The following is an 18,952-nucleotide window of genomic DNA, read 5'->3' on the forward strand; positions in this document are numbered from 1 at the left end:
TCTATCATCAAATGATATCCAAGTGTACAGTCATCTTGAGTCATGTTGGAACACAGTATAACACGTGGTGACGTAGTTACTCGTGCACATATCCAGTAACTACCAACCTGCTTCAGTCATTTCTCTCAATTAGACTGCAAATGAGCGTCCAGGGTAGTATCTCCAGTTTAGGACTCTAGTTTCCTTGAATTATTTCCCGTTATTTGTTAGGGATCTTACTAATGACTGGTTGTTTGTAGAACTCACCTATCTCCTTATCCGGTGCTATAGCAGCGGCAGCATTGACCTGAATGATATTGAGTTTAAACGGAGAAGCTTTCAGTTTGATAGAGACCATCCAGTCATTAAGATGTCTGTAACCTGTAACACAGCCGTACATATCTACAAGTACGATTATCGTACCATCATTCTTGCTTTCTTCACTACTCTCTGAAAATTACACAGTTTTCCCTCCTTGGGCCATGAAATGGCCTTCCTCTTTGAGTCTCACTAAGCCCAAGAATATACAAGTCATAAGCGCTCATATGTCTTTCTACTGTGGCAACTTTTCCCATCTGTAGCAGTCCATGAACAAGTAAGTTTTCTTACAATATACATTGATAATTTCTACTGTAGTGTTGGTCAATCCTCACCCCACCTCACTCTCCGCCAGAGATCTATCTAGGGGACTTGAAGCTGCAGATAACTTAGAGCTGGGCAAAGCGAAGGGGCTCTCATCGGAAAAATTTCAGTGGCGGTTTCCCGTTATCCTCCATTAACCTCTGTCTGCTCATCAACTGAGATTTCCGGCGTAGCAGGGGCACCACCTGTAGGTAGAATGTTGGAAAATTGTTCGTGGCAGAGGCTAACGGAACTCTGTTGCTGAGTTCTTGTAAAGGCGTGTTACCCCTTTTATGGCCAGATTCTCAAGGTGTTCGCAGAAACTCTTCATGTCACTTCCTGGACCCAAGAATGCATTGTCAGCATTTAATTTTGGTGTCGTATCCTCGTCGCTGGTAAATAAGGTAACATGCGTCGTCTGGCAGGGCGTGGGCGTCGTGACGATACCGATCACGCATACATCGGCACCTCTTCCTCCTCCGGCATTCGCTTCGTTTGATGAAGAAAAATGATAGACGGAATTGTGGGTCAGTAGACTATTGAAGTATTTTACAACGAACTGAATCATCACCGTAGTTTCTTTTTATTGGATTGACCAGGAGAAAATCGCCTTATTAGGTAACTGTTAAGTACTGCTAGTTAAATGCCACATGTGTTATTATCTTTCACTCGTGCCCACCTGCTCCTTCCTTAAGTGCCGCATGGCAGGGCATGTAAATCTCGCCACAGAATTCTCAGGCCCTAGTAACTGGCTCTGCCTCTTGAGCGAACGTTTGCAAACTATCAGTCCCGACCGTGGAAGGCAATCAACATCGTTGGTTGCTGGGGATGCTAATTAATTAAGAGACTGAGGAAACTGCACAGGCGATACAACTATAATTAAAACTGCTCAGTGTTACACAAGGGGATATTCTATAATTTACGAACATATAGCTGACAGAAGCCCCCATTAACCATATGAGCTAGTGACATACAGTAATGCTATAACTTTAAAAATAACTTAAACGATCGATGGATTTCGAAGTACAGTGGAGACTTGAATTCACGTGAGAATCATGACGTATCGCAGAGAGAACTGAACTCATGAGGTAAAGATCGAGGTGACAAATAGGGTGACGTTACAAAAACGGATTACCAGATGGGTAGGTAGACTGTGGCCATTTGAAGAGGGACCGCATTCGTGCCAGATTACCTATGACATCATTGATGATGAAGTACACTGTTAATAGATTTCTGACAAAAACCAGTTGCCGTATCTATGAAATGGCGGGAAATTCAGACTTTGGTAGGGAAATCCAACATAGCAGAATTTTGTTGTTGGGTTTCCCCCCAATTTTTTGGCAACACTGTTGAGTAGGTCTGTTGTTCTAAGTATAAATTGGCAGGAAATTTAAAAATCTAAGATAGTACATTGTCGTGCTGGAATTAAAGATGGAGAACCTAGAATATGAGGACAGAGTGCTTTGTTGTCAGATTTCCCCCTCAGAACAAGTTTCCCAAGGTACTATTCACTCAAAGGTGTATACTTGCTTATAGAATTCTTGCACACTGCTTCTTCCTACCCCAGTTCCTCTAAGCTGCGTCACGATTTAAGTGATGTTGCTACAGCCACAACTTAGTGAGAGCTAAGTTAAAATGGAATGTGGAAGTTGAAATGTAAATGGCACATGTGCTTTAACCCACATTGTAAAATTCTGTCACATTAAAAATGATCTATAACACACAAACCTTCTGCAGGAGACGTAAAAAGTCGGAGGTGATGCACACATATCGTGTGGGCAGGACATGTGCAATGTAAGGTTAGGCACTATGCTTGCAAAATTCAGCAAGAGAAATGAAGGTGTGGGATAGGTGCAGCTTTTAAAACACGCTGTAATCTGCATTATACATAGCTAAACCACAGTTCTGCCTGAACTCCTGTCTCTTGTGCTCTGTCACGTATCAGGTATGCCTGAGAATGACACATACTTTTTTTTCAAGTCCGATCGGTTATCCAAGCAAACTGGGCCAAACACATAAGATGGGAATGTATGACAGTTTCTTTTGTGCTTTTTTAGTGCTTGATGACCTACGTGAACACTACATTTCACGACGAAGACACTGAACTGCCTTCAGCAGCAAAATGTGTCGGCATGTAGTAGACTAGAAATGAGAGCTCACAGCACAGCAAGACAACACAGTCCCATGCGGCACCTGCACTGGAGAAAGTGGCGCACCTCCATAAATACATAGCAGTTATGTGATTGACGAACTCTGGTGGCACGGTGCGGCCAACTACTGACCCACACAATGCAGCCCATCAGCCACCGTGTGCTTGCAGTTTACTGTGGTTATGAGTCTAGAGCATTTTCGATCTCATTTGTCATGTCTACTTTACAGTCACTTCAACAAACCTCTAAAACTGATCACACTTATGTCTTCTATGATATTTTCTTTGCAGTAAACAACAGTGCCCCACTTCACACCACTTAGTAAGACAACTTAATAATTTTGAAAACATCGGATATAGTACCAAAATCAATGAAAATTTCTATCAGAGGAAACAGTCAGGATCACGTAATCTCCTATTTATTAAAATATTCTGCACCATTAAACAGCCATCTACAGATTAGGAGCTCAATTTGGCTGGAACTGAAGGCAAGTGGTCACAACGGTAACTATTCTGACCATACGCCATTTAAACGAGCCGAAACTGGTCTTTTAGTGAATGAGACATACTGCGATATTGACCGGTTTTTCTATTTGATCATCAAACATACCAAATCGCTGTTACCTCCTGATCATCTTGCTCAAAACTGTCAATGAAAATTTGTTCATCAAGAAGTGTGAAGACAGTCTCCAGATGAGCTCCTGGGTTTTTAAACCGTATGTTGTTCCGACGACCCTGAATTCTGCGTTGAAAATAACGATTATAGTACCAAAATCAAGGAAATGTATACGTAAAGAAGTGTAACGTCTATTTCCAGATGTAGTGTTACATTCTTATGACGAATATTGTACCAACAACCTTAAATTTTGCGTTGAAAATAGCAAATGTAGCACCAAAATAAACGAAATTTGTACCCAAAGAAGTGTGGAGCTTTTTATAGTTACAGTATTATGCTTTTAAAATGAGTGTTGTTCCAACAACACTGAATTTTCTCTTGAAAATAGCGAATATAGCACCGAAATCAATAAAATTAGTATCTCTGATTAAGGACAAATGATATTTGCTAGAAACTCTTAAGTGCCACCATAAATTCGTCAAGATATTCAATATTTTTCTCATGTGAGAACGTCTGGAAACTGTAATGAATATTGACCAGAAGTCAGGAGCACTACCTTTAAGTTCCAACACATATTTGACAATTTAATCGGAGAACGGTTTCAAATAAGTCTGTCATAAACTGATTCTCTCCATAGCTTCCCGTATTTCAGAGTACAAGTCACAGAGGTTCACGATGCATGAACGCTTCGAAGTTAGTTGACACAGAACAGCTAACATACAGAGGTACACAAATGTTCTCCCATTTCTTCATTTGCAAGTGGAATAAGAAAGTGAACAATTAGCCGCGATATAAGAAGTACACCACAACCATTGATTGAAGGCTTACAGAGTACACACAGTAGCTTTTCTAAGGTTTGAGGCTTAGAAAAAGCAGAGTAGGAGTGTGTGACACGAAACACACCATACACACGTCACACCTCTCCACAAACAACACAGCTCACCACATACCACACAAACACCACAACATACAACAGACCACGCCACACACAGTACCACACTACACACACAACACAACACTCACGAAACACCACAAGTCACTACAGACAGCATATCTCCAGGACACACCATACACCACAGAAGACATACCACACAAAACACATACCAGAAATTGCATACCACACGCTCAACATACCTCACACAACACCTATCACATACCAATCACACCTATCACCACACACCATAATTCTAATTTCTGATGAAATATACGGGTTCTAGCACAGGAAAATGTGTTATAGTAATTCATATACGTGTTGCAGATTCACAACCACAGATTCTCAGCCAGTAGTAATGCAGGAACATATAGACTCTTTTGATGGGTGATGGGTGATGCTATTATTTATTAACACAACACTTATTTTTGCTGTAGATTCACTTTGGAATGATAAAAATTGGATATCAATGTAACAAAATGTTTAACTCCAACCATACTTCCGAAACAGAAATGTGACCTAATGTCTATGCTAGAACATAATTTTTAAGCAACTCATCACACATTTAAAACATTCAGAAGATTTATATCCAGGAATCACCTGTAGAGTCCAGCGTTACTATAGCCATCAAGAATATAATAGAGTAGCAAGCAGAACTGTTTCCAGACGAGCTCCATGAGGCACAATTGTCTCCAGATTTTGGATTTCCTCTCCCATCAACATCTACATGACTGTCATTGCATAGTGCATAAATGAATGTAGGTTACTCTCTGAAACATTACATGTGTTGTTACACGATTGTCATCAGATCTGAAGTTCAATGTGGTGTTAATTTACGAAGATCCACGCTATACTGACAGGAAAGTTTACTGCCATATTACGACTGGAATCAGTTATATTGGAATACAGCACAAATTACTGCAGTGTTCAGCCCTGAAGTGGTGGTAGCGTTACTGGACTACACCGTGTAAGACAGATGTATATAGATAACATTATTTTACTCAATGAGTGAGTCAGAGTGTGATTGGAAGGCAATCGGAGGTACTGGTGTCATGCACTCCTCGCCATACACTATACACTGGCGTGTGGGATATTTGTTTGAATATAGAATGTTTGTAGGTGATAAAGTTTTCTATAAAATGCCAGTAGCGAACTGGAGGAAGATCTCAATGTAAATAAGACTAATCAGTACACATAAATAGAACAGGAGGTCCTGTACACTGTCACCAGAAACATGAACCGCAGTAAAAATACCCAGCAGCAAGTATCTGGAGCGAGCATATTTCGGATTCAGGTTCATTTGCATGAATCTTAGGGAAAGTAATGAACATGTTCCAGCTTGACCACCACGGCATAAGAAGCAGTTGCGCTGGAAGATCTCATATACTACCAACTAGTTCAGCACTTTACAGTATGCAACACTCGTGTGGTGGTGAGGGTGCTGAGAGTGATGGTCATGATGATGATGATGAAAACTGTAGTTTGAGAAGTGTTTTGTTTGGCAGGTATTTTGTTTGACATCTTGAAACAGTTTGGGGAGCACTTTGATAGAATGTGTTTCGCTGTAAAAAGTATGAGTTGAAATGAGACATAGTCTCTAATGACGAATTTCCTGCTTCATATGAAATTGCGGGCTTTCAAATAATAGAATGAAAGTTGAGTGGTGTGGCCCTCATCTACTTACCCTCCGACTCAACGTTGCAATACTATTTTGGCTGGTTTCGTTGTCTAGGGGCTGGGATACGTAGTTGCCGCATTAAGGCTAAATACTGCTGATTCTCCAGTATACAATAAGAATACACACATGAATCGAATGGTTAATGGTTTCTATCACTCGGCAATTGCGAATTATTAATGTAACATATGAATTTATAAATGAAAGATTGCTATTAAGTAAAATCTGCAGGTACTATCTTAACGATTCTAAATGATGAGTAGGATTACTTTTGAGAATGCAGTATATTTCTGCAAAAGACTTTTGGGTGTCGATGGTCGAGCAATTAAGTAAAATATAACTCTAATAACAGGGAAACAATAAATTCCTATTGCACGTAATTAGTTATGAACAACAACATAGCTCGCGAGACAGTCACTTATAAACGCACACTATGTCTTCACTGTAGAAGCAAAGGAAATATCACAAGGGCACAAGTTGCCACTCCGAAGTATTTCTATCTGCCGCGACGACGCACAAACCGCTCCACACCCTCCAAGTTCCTCTCGCGACTGTGCGTCCGTCGCGCTGTCGTGTCCAGCACTTCCCGTGTCCAGTGTCGTACTGTCCCTCGCACCACACTGTCCAGAACTCCCCCGTGTCCTCTCCGGAAACGATGCTCCTCCCCAACCTCCATACGTCTCTCTAGTAACGAGCGCTGTGATTGGCTAGAGCGCTCCCTCCGTGCCAACGTACACTCTCAAACATAATGAAACATATTCGAAATACTGGATTTACATTTAAATACTTGAAATTAAATATATATTCCTACGGCTGGACCATAAACACGCTCTAACACACATTATTAGATACATAAACAAATTAAATAAAGATATATCAAAGGAATAGAACAAAAGGTAGGCCAGTAGCCTAATGTTTCTGAGCTTTCTAAAACACAGTAAATATTTAACCAATTTCTTCATGAATAGTATATATTGAATATAAACAAGGACATGGATGGATAAATATATTTATAAGCATGTTGCTACCGTTTTTTCGTGTAACTATGGAGTACTTATGGCCTAACGCGATCGATAGTTATCGAATACTTTGACGTCCATTAACTCATGTACTACTCAAGTTACAGGCCTGTAATTTATACCAATTTAGGTTTGCAGTAATAGCTCCCTAAAGACATGTCGATCGATGAAATCGGATGAAGCGTTTAAATTTTGGAAATTCGTTGCTGGGTGTTACTTGTATAATTTACCATCAGATACTAAACTTTAAACTAATAAAGACACTGAAAATCTGATTACACCATCAGAATTTTCGTGCAAAAAATAGTAATGTACATGTTTCTTTTTGAGGTATCATGATTCATCTGGCTACTATTAACTTCTATACGAAGTGCGAAATGTCTGCCATTAACGTTTCTCAAAGTCCGCCATCTTTGGCACTCCCGGCGTGTGTCCTTCGTCAACACAGCGTCACAATGGAATTTCCAGCCACACGGCTGGACCATGTGCTGGGGCTACCGCTCTCGTCCCGCTAATGTTCGCCACCCCGTGTTTGCTGCCAGGCCCCGACTGGCCGAATGGCCCGTACGGCCACGCCAACTTGAATATTTTCAGGGCGCCACAATTCGCCCATTACCTCACAAATTTCTCAAAATGAAAACGTCAGCTGAAGTATTTCATATTTCTAATATTGCTCATCTTTAAGGTCTGGGTAGAAGTTGTCAAGATAATCGTTATAAATACAGTAGCATACAGCCATCAATGTGAAGAACATATTCTTCAGAAATGGGTCTTTGGATTCAAGCTCCAATCATTTAGATGTCTATGTCAACCTTACATAAACATGTGCTTATATGTGCATGAAGTCAAAATGTAAAAGCAAATAAATTTATTTCGGCATGACGTCAGCATCGTTTTTTTTTTAAATGTCGATAACAGATTCTCTATTTAGCTTATGCACGCCATCGCCCATCCAACGAAGTGTTCCTTTAGTAAACAGGGGAATGGTGTCCTGGAAATATGGGCGCAGTTCAAAATACTTCTTTCAGTTTCTGTGGCACTGGTCATCTACTACCACCACGCATCCTCAGCGCAAGGGTTACCAGCCATCGAGTGGACCAACCACTCTTACTCTGTGTACTGAGTTATGTACTCAATAGTCGATCATATTAAACCTTTCCTCTGTTCTTAATGGTTGTTGTTCGTTATATTTGTGTGTGTGTGCTTTTTTAAAACATTTAATTTACTTCTCCCTGAGTTCAGCTACTCCCACACATTAGCGATGGAGTGCTAGATATATTCGAGGAGCAGAAGTAGCAGCAGAAATCAAGTCAGCGTGCAGAAAAGTTCTCTGATGCAGCCTCTGACACACTAAATGTGTAGGTACATGGGGAAAGACCCTCAGAATATCGTAGAGCTAAAATCTATTAAAAACGAAAGATGAAACACCGATCGACCATAAGAATCGGCAAAGTCATTAATTATAAATGCGCGGTAAGGCGCAGAAAAATGAAAAATTCATTTTTCTTTGTTCGTGATTTTGTCACTCACTATTTCGTATGTAGAAGTTGTTAAGAAGTGTGATTCGGAGTATGACGAGCTGCGAGTATTTTGTGTCATATATGTGTCGAAGTAAGAGAGGATTTGATGTCAGTGTTAAGTATCATTATTGAAGTGAAGTGGAACCAAGTAAGGAGGATTTTCTTATTTTTGTCTCACACTGGTGTCATTGAAGCCTGCTGCTTGGATCTACAATTGAAATGTAAGAGAGGAAGTCCAATTAGCCAAAAATCATACAAGCACAACATTTCTAATAATCTAGTTGTAATATACTTTAAATTAATTTTTTCCATCCATATGTAAATATTATTACTATTATTATTATTACACATGAACCAGAAATCAAATAGCATGGAGAACGGTTTCCAGACTTTGAATTTACACAAAATCCATCCACAGGGAAACTAAGTCAGCGCGCTATCTCTCATTCAATTCCCAACATTTCAGAGCAGGACATGGAACTGTTTTAAGATTTCGAGTTCACACCTATATTCAACACCTGAAAACTCATCCAGCCTTAGCTATATTATTTCCGAATACGGTTCTTCAATACTATATATAAATTGGTCGCCGGCAGACTGAAGTATGTTAACGTCAGTTTAGCACCTGACATATACTTTGAAGTTACAGTACTAATACACAATGTCTTGTGGAGTGCAAACGTGTAGTTCAGTAATATGGAGCTATATAGCAAACCGAAACACTCCAAGGATTCCGTGGCAACAGAGTAAAATACATTCTGTTGAGACATCAGAATCATCGGCAGCAGCAGTGCATTCATTGTCAACGTTTATTCTGTAAGTAGGCTGTTTATGTTTTCTTATTGGAAACGTTACGCAGCGCTCTGAATGAAAATCACTGGCTGTGCTGTGTGCAGTCTGTGGCTAGTTTGCATTGTTGTCTGCCATTGTAGCGTCGGGCAGCTGGATGTGAACAGCGAGTAGCGTTGCGCAGTTGGAGGTGAGCCGCCAGCAGTGGTGGATGTGGGGAGAGAGATGGCGGAGTTTTGAAATTTGTAACACTGGATGACATGAAATACAATATATATTATGACTGTTAAGGTAAATACATTGTTTGTTCTCTATTAACATCTTTCAATTGCTAACTATGCCTATCAGTAGTTAGTGCCTTCTGTAGTTTGAATCTTTTATTTAGCTGGCAGTAGTGGCGCTCGCTGTATTGCAGTAGTTCGAGTGTTGAAGATTTTTGTGAGGTAAGTGATTTGTGAAAGGTATAGTTTAATGTTAGTCAGGGCCATTCTTTTATAGGGATTCTTGATAGTCAGACTGCGTTGCGCTAAAAATATTGTTTGTCAGTTTAAGCACAGTCGTGTACAATTTTTCTAAGGGGACGTTTCATATGTCGACCCTTAGCCGAGGATACCTCACTGGAATCTTCTGATTTTTTCTTGTAGTTTGTGTAATTAGTGTAGATTTTGTTTATTGCTAGCGCGTAATTGTAGAGAGAATCTCCTTTGTAGTTGCAGTCTTTCATTGTTGTACAGTAAAACAGGTGTGGCACGTATGTAAATTTGCACCAAGTATTTCGCAGCTTGCAATTAATTAGATGTCATTTTCAGTGCTATGTTAATGTGTTCTCTTATTTTTGCTCTTCAAATTGTGTTTTTATGTGTTGTTGTGTGAAGTATTGTGGCAATAATGGCGTGTGAAAAACATAATACTAGGCTCCAAAGTAAACTGAGAAATAACAGTGAAGACGAGAGCAGTGTGTTAACGCCACCATGTAATGAATTAACAAATATTCAAAGTAGTAATTTGATAACTGTGCATAGGGAAATGGAGCGGGCGTCAAATAATGGTGGAGGCAGTGAAACAATTAGTGAACAGGGAAGCATTATCGATCGATCGGTCGGCAACAGCTCGCCTCAGGATTCCGAAATGACAGGACACAATCTTGCAAATACAGTAGATTCAGGTTTTGCGTCCTCACCGTTTTCTCAAATAAATCAAGACACATTTTCTGCTTTTCAAAATGCGAATATTGCCGGTTCAAATGCACTGCCGAATAGCACTGAGGAACATGTTTCAGACACCAGTGCACTGTTATTACAGTTAATGCAACAAATGGGACAAAGGCTACAAAAGTTAGACACAACGCTTGAACAAAATCAGAAACAAATGGGACAAAATCTTCAAAAGTTACACGCAATGGAACAAAATCTTCAAAAGTCAGACACAATGGAACAAATTTAGAGACAAACACAGCAAAAACTTCAAAAGTTAGACACAATGGAACAAAATCTTCGGAAGTAAGACACCACACTTGAACAAACACGTGAAGATTTAACTGCTGAGTTACATAACATTGAATCGAAATGTCAAAAAGTCTGTAATGACGTAAAAACACAAATTTGTGAGCATTTCCAACCTATCTTTTCGCGGCATGAAAATGCATTACAGAATCACGAAGCAGCCATAAAAGAACTGCAAACCATTGTTCATGAAAATCATGAGACCTTGTGGGCTAAAATTGACTCAGTTGCATCTACCGATTCGGTTACGCAACTTGCAAAAACTCAGGAAAACTTAAAGGACACTGTAGATTCGATTTCAACACAAATGGACACTCTGAAACTTGGTTCAGAAAAACACACTGAGGAAATGTGTTCACTATCAGAGAAAGTAGGTGAATTTTCGGATCAGGTCACTGACTTATCTACAAAGGTAGATGATGATCTGAATGACACAAGACCCGTAGCCTTCACTGACACAGAAGCGTATGAACAAATTAGAAAATTCAAACAAAATCAAAATCAAATCAATACACAGTACAAAAGAGAAATCCGGGAAGTACAAGATCAGTTGACGCAGGTAATACAAGAATTACATATTTCAGAGGACACTCGCGCTCCAGTACGGGAAGAGGGACATAGAAATATGGAACAACCACAAAATAAGAAGACGGGACACTTCGGAAATTATGAAACAAATTGGCAAGGCGCATTGGATTTTGAGATGGAACCGCCGAAACGAAGTAACAATGAGCGATGTGCGACTCGCCGACATGATGATTTTGACTATAAGCTGTTCATTACTACACGTAAATTCAAAACATTTAAGAATTCTGGCAACAACATTCATCCACAAGCATGGCTCCATCAATTCTCTCATTGTTTTCCTCCCAACTGGTCATTAGAACACAGATTAGAATTTATGTGTGGCTACTTAGAGAATGAACCAGCTGTAAGAATGCGATCGGTCATTCACGATTGCCACAGTGAAGGAGAATTTTACCATGCCTTCCTCTCAGCACATTGGTCTCAAGCTACACAAGACCGAGTAAAACATAGCATCATGATGATGAAACACTTTGAACAATCTGAATTTTCCAGTCTTGTGAAATATTTTGAAGACATGTTGCACAAGAATCAGTACCTGGCAAACCCATACAACCCCTCAGAACACATCCGCATTTGCTTAATGAAATTGCCTGAACATTTAAGAAATATTATTATGGCAGGGCGTTGCAAAGACGACATTGAAGCTTTTCAGGGACTCTTACAAGAATTAGAAATTGACACAGACAGTCGTGGGATGCGAAAACAGGAAAACAATCACTACAGGTCACATCCGTCATAATTCCGTGACGACAGAAATAATAACTGGACACGACAAGGCTACTCTTACAACGCAAATCGTGAATAAAACTGACACCACCCATATGACAACCACTGGCAGAGTAGTAGTTACAGAGAAAGATCACATTTCCGTAGTAATGAATATGACAGAGATTACCATAGAAACAGACAATATGGGAACAAAAACAATTATTATCATGGGAGACAGAATAACTTCAGATGCAACGGTCCACCATGCAGTGATAATTCAGGGAGAAATTCTCCACCATTTAACTGACAAGAAAGAAACTACAGGAACTACCGACATGACGACAGACGATATAATCATACCGACAGACGTGAATTTAATCAGAACTGGCGGGATTTAAACAGGGCTGGGCCCTCTGGGCAAGGTAAATTTGTAGAAGTTAGGTCTCCTAATCCCAGTAACGATGCGCGTCAACAAAGAGACAGACAATAACTCGCACCGCAGGCAGCCGCGTACGCCGCAGGCAGCCGCGTGCGCCGGCTGGCTCAGAGAAAAATAACATAGATGCTAACCTTGGGAAAAATTTGAGCATTCTTTACCAATGTACCATATACCATATGATAATTACGTTGAAGCTGGAGCTCTGCATAGTAGGAAGAGTAAAGGCTTACACCACATTTCACATGTAAAACCGTTTATTGAAGATGAGAATGGCTGCGGAAGCCTACGCTTATGTTTATTGAAAGATAATCTGCTTTTAACTTCGTCTTTGCCATAAAACTTTTCACTTCACATTTCTAGTATGCTTTGTCAGACTTAAGAAACTGTTAACATGCAACAATGTTTGAAGTTAAGTATCCAGTCTAGAACCTAGGGAACATTTTTAAACAGAAATTACAAATGCATTGTTATAGTGAACAGACGACACAGTGTTGTTTTTGCACATATGTGCTTGTTAGTTGCATGATTGCGTAACGACTATCGGGCTTACATACTTAGAACATATACCGGCACTGCTAATGAGATTTTCATGCAACATTTTGGATTATTTGAAAAGACATTCTTTATTTGAAGTACTTTCTGTGGGATTAAAGATCAATTAGCACTTGGTTTCTTTGACAGCTACACAATTATATCACGACGCTACTAATGTGTGACACAATTTACATTGTTGCTTTTGTGCTGTATCTGCTTTATATCTGCACAGTTTTTCTGAATTCTTCTGGAAAGTAAAACATGTTTTAGTAGTAACTTTTGTGGAATACCTACAATGAAACAGCCTCTTCCGTAGCACAACAATACATTACAGCACAGTACTTTCTTCATCACGGCATAAGCATAATAAGTACGACATCTATACACATAGCATTTCACTTTCGTTTATGATGAGGTAAGTACATTGCTTCAGCAGAACTTTGCTTACAGAGGACGATAACTACGACACTTCCACAAAATTATCTTACAGCAAGATGCACACTTAGCGCTACAGGACACGTATTTGAGTGATTAATTTTGTACTTAAAACATTTATTTTTAAATATATTTGAAGTACAATGATACAAAGGTTTTCCGTGATACATTTCATTCCATTGCTGTTATCTGTAACACCTGAGGGTATAATTACATTAATCCTCAGGGGGGTACATGCTTACTTTGTGTATCATGTGTTTGGCAAGCACAAGGAGCCCTAGCTAATATGGTATTTGCTTACACAACTTTACACATCAGTACCATATTTCTCTAACACATAATTACACAGCTATCTGATCATTTAACTGGGAGAGACAAACCTTTTTTACTCCACCAGTGACACATGTTGATGCAATTACAGAGTTGGATTACTTCACACTTACGAAATTGTATTTTGTCTGTACTTTGTGAACGGTTCATATTTTTTTGGACCCATTGTGATATTATGAGAGTTTTGAATGATATGTTTGGTATGGGATCACGATTTTTAAAATACGTTTGAGGCAGATGACACTTTTGACATGAGCAGAGAATTTTTTTTAGGTTTTGAAATTATTGGAGGAAGCTACGACGATTTTGAGAGTTGACTGAAGTGTTTTGATGTTATTATTACGATGACTATGTGTATTATGCTGTTGAGGTATGTTTATGATCAATAAGCTGATGCTGTATGAGGAATCTGATTATGCTACATATTTATTATGGTGAAATATTGAAGAAGTGTCGACGAATAAGGTAAGGAATAATGAGTAGCGGTTAGGGACTCTGGTTTGTAAAAAGGTTGTAGGAAACCAAGAATCGTACTTGTAAGAGTTATGAAATGTGTGTAAATGCGTGAATGTATCACAATGCCAGCGAAAATTTTTTGGACACTGTTATATTCATAAGATTTTGTTTCTACACATTTGCAACGCAAATTCTCGACCCGTGAAATTTTGTATATGAGACTGTCACTGTAGCGGAAACTGCTGTCGTAAATATTTCGGTAAGAAAGTTAAGTGACCACCTTCACGTAATACATCGTGTGCACCCAGCTGCACGACAGATGCCTGGAGAACAAGCCATTAGTGTGTGCCTTTTCAGAGGCAGAGGCTGAAGAAAAAGGGAGGCCATTATCCTCGTTATTGACATTCCTTTGCAGATAGCATCGTAAATACGACACCCTCAAACTTGAAAACATGATTACATTGCAGAGTTCTTAATTTATGATATTTACTGAAATGAAATGATGAGAAACATTTCATGTCTATTGTCTTCCTAGTTGAAAGATTGGATACTGCATTATGAAATGCCATATGGCTAGTGAATGACGTTTCACGCCTTGCTTTGCCTATTTTGTTTAATATCTAGTTCCTAGCTGCACTGCACCATTGGTTAAAATAAAATTTTATAGATGTACTAATATAAATATTTTATGCCTACAGATCCAGTAAAAAAATAACTGTATGATGTACTAAAAAAAACTAAGGAGCACAAAAACATTTCACAGGAATTGCATACAGAATTTTCTTTTCAAGTACTTGGTAATTTCTTTTGTAGAATAATTTGTGGTGCACCACTTTAATTACATAGACATTAAGATGTGAATATACATTTCCCTTGTCTGCATTATTGTCTTTAGTGTAATGTTTTTTTCTGCTTGAGCTATGTCATGTTTAGATATAAGTTATTTGATTTGCTGCTGCTGTTTGCCAGGCATAGTGTTACTGAATTTGACTTTGTGTTACTCTGCTAAACCAGTTTATTACTGATTTATTTTTCTTGTTTGCTGCTCATTGCCTTATGTTAGTTGTAATATTGTTGCTTGCTTTGACAATTTCCATTTTTTTCATTGCTGTTTGTGTTAATTGTTTTATGCTGCTGCATTGCCTCGTCCCTTAGTTTAGCATCTGAGCTCAGTAGATTTAAGTTAGCTTAAGATGGGGTAGCCTATAAGAGAATGAGTTACAATGAATTTGAAGAAATGCACTGAGAGGTTATACGAGAAAAATACAGAAAGCATGCTTGAATAGGATTTTTTTGGCTGGAGCAAATATCGAAATAAGAGGAATGATCTATGCAATGAAGTTTGGGTTGGACTGCAGTACCAAACGTTACACTGAAAACAAACCCTGTCCTTTCCTTTTGTGTTATCCCACTATGTGTTTGTGTACCCTTGTGTATTTGTTTTCTTCCTGTCTCTGCGTAGTTTCATAGATTTTTTCCTTCTTCTAATACTAAGCTACATTCACTATGACTACATTCACTATGATGAGAAATACTGTTATCCTCAAATATAATTGGCATTAATAATATGTTATTTACCTTGTAAATATGCTTAGACATTATTTATTCTGTTTTGTTTTAATGCTCATGTGTAAAGTTGATGTTTCAAAAGTTATTCTGATCTTTTATGTATGTGCTCAAGTCATAATTCCTGTAACACTGATGTATATGTTATTTCTATTCTTTTGTAAAGCTTGTACTACAAATGTTATCTGTATTGTTATGTTCTTTAATGATGTATTTTGTACCTTTGTAATTGTATTCTTATGTTATAAAATTGTAATTGACACCAGTTCATCATATTATTAACTTATAAGTTCCATTTCACTGCACACGTTTCTGTTAGTCATAGTATATAGACAATATGTGAGAAGTAGGGACTGTTAGTGTTTGCACGTGTGTTAATAATTCAGCAAGGGACTGGATAACAGCATTGCTGGTTCTAAGGACAATTTAAAAAACTTCGTGAGTGCACAAGTGGTGGTTTTTGCATTTGCTATATTGTCCGCAAGACTCTTCGATGGTGATTGTGCACCTGCACAGTTGCAACAGATGGCTGCTGGCCGTCTCTACAAGGACTGCAGTGGGTCTGCATCTTTGATGGCCCACCATTACCATTATTTCTACAAGGACTGCAGTGGGTCTGCAGCTCTGGTGGCCCACCAATACCATAATCTCTACCAGGACTACAGTGGGTCTGCTCTGTGATGACCCACCAACCAATCTTCAAAACGTCGAATGACTCTGCTGTGGGTTTGCTCTGTTGTGGCCCATTACCTGTCAGCATGTTCCGTTGGAAGGACAACACTACTTCTTCAAGACTGCATGGAAATCCACTACTTCTGTGTGCATTCTCTTTTGCTACTCAGACTTTGAGAAACAAAAAACACTGTAATTTTACTGTGATAAATGACCAGGACTGTCTTTATGGACTGTGAGAAAATTTTAGCCTTTGACCAACATTGTATTGATAAGTGTGTGCATTTGACTTCTTTGTTATTATAATTATGAAAAATCTTATCAAATCATTATTGGCCACTGCCCAAAACAATTTGTAAATTTTTTTGTGGGGAGCATGGGGGCTATGTAAGTAGGCTGTTTATGTTTTCTTATTGGCAACGTTACGTAGCGCTCTGTATGAAAATCACTGGCTGTGCTGTGTGCAGTCTGTGGCTAGTTTGCATTATTGTCTGCCATTGTAGTGTTGGGCAGCTGGATGTGAACAGCGAGTAGCGTTGCGCAGTTGGAGGTGAGCCGCCAGCAGTGGTGGATGTGAGGAGAGATATAGCGGAGTTTTGAAATTTGTAACACTGGATGTCATGAACTACTATATATATTATGACTGTTAAGGTAAATACATTGTTTGTTCTCTATTAACATCTTTCAATTGCTAACTATGCCTATCAGTAGTTAGTGCCTTCTGTAGTTTGAATCTTTTATTTAGCTTGCAGTAGTGGCGCTCGCTGTATTGCAGTATCTTGAGTAACGAGGATTTTTGTGAGGTAAGTGATTTGTGAAAGGTACAGGTTAATGTTAGTCAGGGCCATTCCTTTGTAGGGATTTCTGAAAGTCAGATTGCGTTGCGCTAAAAATATTGTGTGTCAGTTTAAGCACAGTCTTGTATAATTTTTCTAAGGGGACGTTTCAGTTGTTGTGACGAACTTAACATCTCAAGACAGAGCACAGTGTATATGTCGAAAGCGTCCAAGTGACACAAACTTGTATTACTTGTACTGTGCAACATGGATCGCCATAGATGGATTCATTTCATGGCAAAGGTAAGTTAAACGTCCGTTCTATGATGTTTTCAAGAAACGTGACGTTCACGATGATGATGAGGAGGAATTAAACGTGTACATAGGTTTGTCTATGTGTGCTGTACCCAGGTCTGCTAGTATTGATCTTATAAAAAAATTGCACACAAGTGGAATTTACAGACGCCATTCCTATGTCTATTAGTGTTCCAGTTGGTTTGCGTGAAACATATGTTGAATCTAAAGTATATAAATGACAGTTACCTGGCAAATATAGCGGAGTGACGAATAGGGTTCAATGTAGAAAAAGGGGAGGACAAAATTTTTTAAGTACAGTTATTTATTTTGCACAAATCAAAAACCACAAACTGTATATTAACAATGAATACAGTTTGTTCATAAGGAATGATATTTTCACAAGATATATAGTACATTTTAATTACAGTTATTTATTTTACACAAATCAAAAACCACGAACTATATTAACAATGAATACAGTTTGTTCATAACGAATGATATTTTCACAAGATATATAGTACATTTTAATTACAGTTATTTATTTTACACAAATCAAAAACCACGAACTATATTAACAATGAATACAGTTTGTTCATAAGGAATGATATTTTCACAAGATATATAGTACATTTTAATTACAGTTATTTATTTTACACAAATCAAAAACCACGAACTATATTAACAATGAATACAGTTTGTTCATAACGAATGATATTTTCACAAGATATATAGTACATTTTGCCGGCCGCGGTGGTTTAGCGGTTCTGGCGCTGCAGTCCAGAACAGCGGGCCTGCTACGGTCGCAGGTTCGAATCCTGCCTCGGGCATGGGTGTGTGTGGTGTCCTTAGGTTAGTTAGGTTTAAGTAGTTCTAAGTTCTAGGGGACTTATGACCTAAGATGTTGAGTCCCATAGTGCTCAGAGCCATATATAGTACATTTTATTCCATCATATACCTATCCCATTAGCTTCAACAGTTTGGATGTTGGAGAGAAATCCTCAGATGGTCATACATTTGCAGTGTAGAGGAGAATTTACTGTTCTGTAGTTGTAATTAGCTACATCATTTGGTGTAATTAATATATTTTTGTTCTGACATAAAGTGTCTATAGAACACCTTTTTCATAAAATTTACCTCATACATACGAAATCTGTGAGATTCACCCAGCATAGGTGACAAAATTTGAGCATTCAACACGTCTAAGGAGGCAACAATTATCACAGACTACCTTTTCACATGGACGAATACATGCATCACAATCGGCAGTAGCCCTTGCAATGAATATGTCAACTGACAAAAATTCTTCTTCTTCTTTAAACTGCGCTTTCTTCTTGTTCGTATTGTTATGTC

The sequence above is a fragment of the Schistocerca cancellata genome, chromosome 5 (assembly GCF_023864275.1).
Source record: "Schistocerca cancellata isolate TAMUIC-IGC-003103 chromosome 5, iqSchCanc2.1, whole genome shotgun sequence".
NCBI classification, from domain to species: Eukaryota; Metazoa; Arthropoda; class Insecta; order Orthoptera; family Acrididae; genus Schistocerca; species Schistocerca cancellata.